Below are 3,662 nucleotides of genomic sequence, written 5' to 3' on the forward strand. Positions count from 1 at the left end.
TTGTAAAAAGCCAGAGGTTATGGCTGGATTTCTTGATGTTTTGGATAAGACAATTACTTCTAACAAAACCAAGTTTGTGCAAGAAAGTTTGTTGTATCAAGATAGAGTTGACAGCTTTGGTCGTTCCTTGGCCATTTCATCTATAAACTCATTGCAGCCAAGTAAATTTTAATGCTTTTTTCATTTAACTTTAATACTTTTTAGTTTTTATAGTTCTTACTTATGTTTATCTTTGATGCTAAATTTTACAGATGAATGGTGGAAAATGTTTGGTGATAGTACACCACATGTTAAAAAATTGGCAATGAGACTCTTAAGCCAAACTTCATCTTCATCTGATTATGAAAGAAATTGGAGTGTTTTTGAAAGAATACACTCTAAAAAAAGGAATAGGTTGGAGCATAAAAGATTAAATGATCTTGTGTTTATTCATTACAACATTCGTTTGAGAAATAGGTATATTATTTAATTATAGCTAAACTTTGTTTAACATGAGTTTAATTATAAGTTAACTTCTAAAATTTTAATACTTTGGTTATGTGTTTTAGAGTTTATAACAAGAAAAGATCTTTTGATCCTATTGATTATGAAAGTATTGGTGACATTGAGTATTGGATCATGGAAGATGAAGATTCTCCCACCCTTAATTATGATGAGATAGAAGAAGCTATGCTTTATGATGATACAATAATTCCACAAGTTTCTATCAATCAAGATGAAGGTTTGATCTTTGATATTTTCTAGTATTTAGTCATGTTATTTTTTTTCTTATAATATGTGTTACTTATTAATTTTAATATTTGATTTGTTACATTATTTAATAAAGGTAATAATGAAGGAGGAGGCAATGAGGTTTCGTCTGGGGATGGATGTTCAATCATGGAAGGACTTGATTTGAGATCTTTTGCCCAAGAAGATGTTGAAACTTATAGTGATGATGATTTGTGGGAAACTCATGCTTGGCTTAATCAGGATCCACCAATCTTTGACAAGTCATGAATAGATAAATATGATGTTATGCTTGTTTAAATTATTAGTGTGTTGTGTTATATTGCCTTGTTAGTTGTTATTTTGTCATATGTTGAAGTTGAAGTTGACTATTTATCTTGATATTTTAATTATTTGATGTTTTATTTATATTATTATATAGATATATAATTTTTAAATTTAATTATGACGTCACTGATTTGACTATTGGTCCAACTCAATTGGACCATACGAACCACAGACCGTTGGCCTCTTCAATTTAATATCCAGTTCGGTTCTAAAATATTGATACATATGCATACATGTGTCTAGATAACTAGATACCGTTAATTTCCTTGCCACTGCGAGGAAGGGTATTTTGTTTGACTTTTTTCAGTATTCTGTAGATATCGTAATATAATAAAGAAAAAATGAATTAAAAAAATCCAAATAAGTAATTAAAAAAATCCAAATAAGTACAAGTTGCATATCAACATGACGAGTTCAGTTTTGGCACTGATCAGGTGATTAGCACGCAATCAGGACTTTTCATATTTTTAATCTGAACGGTATAAATTTATTAATTTTATTTTTATATTTTAATATATATTTATTAAATTATAAATTATAAAATTTTAATAGATCTATTTTATCATCAATCTAGACAATACATATTTAATCTAAGTAGACAAATTTAATATTAATTTTTTTAATTTTTTTATTAATTGATTATTCAGATGTACTTTAAATATTATCTAGATTGATGATAAAGTAAATTTATTAAAATTTTATAATTTTTTTATATTAAATATAAAATAAAATTTTAAAAAATAAATTTTATAAAATTTGGACCGTTCAGATTTTTTTGGGCAGTCTAGAGTGGTGCTTATCGCCTGATGAACACTAAAACTGAACTCTCAACATGACAACATGGCTAGTCCATGTCAGCATGTAGATTTTTTTTTTTTTCCGAGTTAAAAGAGAAACCACAGCATACAAGCATGCACCTTAGTTAGTACCAATAGAGGATATTCTTTCATCATCCACCACTTTAATAAGGGATATATGAATCATCTAGCCTAACACTAGCATTTCTAGTTAAAAATGAGCATAAAAATTAGTCTATATAAACATGAAATTAACTGTGACATGCCACTTTCTATGAAATAGTGACTAGCCTGTTCGATGATGTTTCTGAACGGATGTTCTTCGACATTGTTCCTGTATGATAAGTTAATGGCCTCGGCACATTCTATGAACACTTTTGACTCTACAAAAGCCTCTGTTCCAACAAAGATGTAACCCATAAATTATGCCAAACAGCTCTGTTAGCGCAGCAGGATAAGGACCAACACAGGCGTTGAAAGCCACAACCCAGTCAGCTTTGTTGTCTCTGATTACACCTCCACACTTCACTATTCTATCTTGAATTGATCCATCAACAAGCAGTCAAGCAGACTTCTCCCTCCACAGGGTGAGTCCATTTCTCTTGGTATCCTCTGTATTGATTTCTCAAGCTAGATGATAAATACCTCAGACTAATATCAAATTTAACTTTGTGGAATGTTGAGAGTCCCGATCCAACTTATCGATTTCCTCATTTCCCAAACAGACTCTTACATCTTGCACACCAGACATCCCAGTATATATAACTAAATGAGATAGCCCAGAGTAATTGTCTAGTAAAAGCTTTGCCACCCTCGTTCTTAAGATTCCACGCGATCCATTCCTCCCTTGTTCAAGTTCTTGAATTTGTTCCAAAGCTCCGGTTTCACTAGACACCTCCAACGATCCTCTGCATGCTTACACTCCCTGGGAAGATGAAGCACGTCCTCACTAATGTTGCATCCAAGAGGGCAAGCGTCAATGTTCAACAGCCCTCTAGTCACTCTCACCTTCGTTGTGTGCACCTTGTCATTAGCAACCACCCACAAAAATACTTTGATCTTTTTTGGTCCCTTCCATCTCTAGATTTTGCTCCAGATTCCACCAGATCATCAAGAGTTACAAATAGAAAATCATATGCAGATTGAATATTAAAGTCACCATCCGAGAATGGTTTCCAAAGAAAATAGTCCTCTCCTCTCTCAACTCTCGGGACAATGATACATGCAATCTGGTGAACAATGTGACTAGGCAGCCATCTCATTCTTCTAACATCCCAACTCTCGTCCATAGTGGTAAACTCAGCCATGGAGTCATCAGCATTACAAGTGTGATTACAGGCCACTTGAACCAATGGAACACCACAAGCAGCGCATAGATATTTGCCATGACATTAAGCTTTCTGCGACGTAATCATGCTAGTTAGCATTATTAACACCATTAGTTTATACACCTGGGTCCCGTGTACAAGACACTTCATCCATATATTACAGAAATGTATTCCACAAATCCTTCCTGTGAGCTACTAACTTTGGGTTTTCTTGTCATTTAACTGTTACTTTTATGAGGAGATCATCTATCACAAGTAAGTATATTCTAAAGGGTTATTTTGGGTATTTTAGTATTTGGTTTTATTATCCTCTGGTTTGATCAATCATCCCGTGTTACTGTTTTTTTTTTTAAAGAAAAAAAAATCCTAATTTAAGTGACTTGTATGAACCCGAGAGTCCAATTTGGATAACCCTACTTTTTGCACCAGCTTCAATGCTTTACCTCTTCCTTTTTCGTTTTGGCGTGCTATCCATGAAAGG

The sequence above is a fragment of the Prosopis cineraria genome, unplaced genomic scaffold (genome assembly GCF_029017545.1).
Source record: "Prosopis cineraria cultivar Desert tree isolate PC_DT_omini unplaced genomic scaffold, ASM2901754v1 PC13, whole genome shotgun sequence".
Taxonomy (NCBI): Eukaryota; Viridiplantae; Streptophyta; class Magnoliopsida; order Fabales; family Fabaceae; genus Prosopis; species Prosopis cineraria.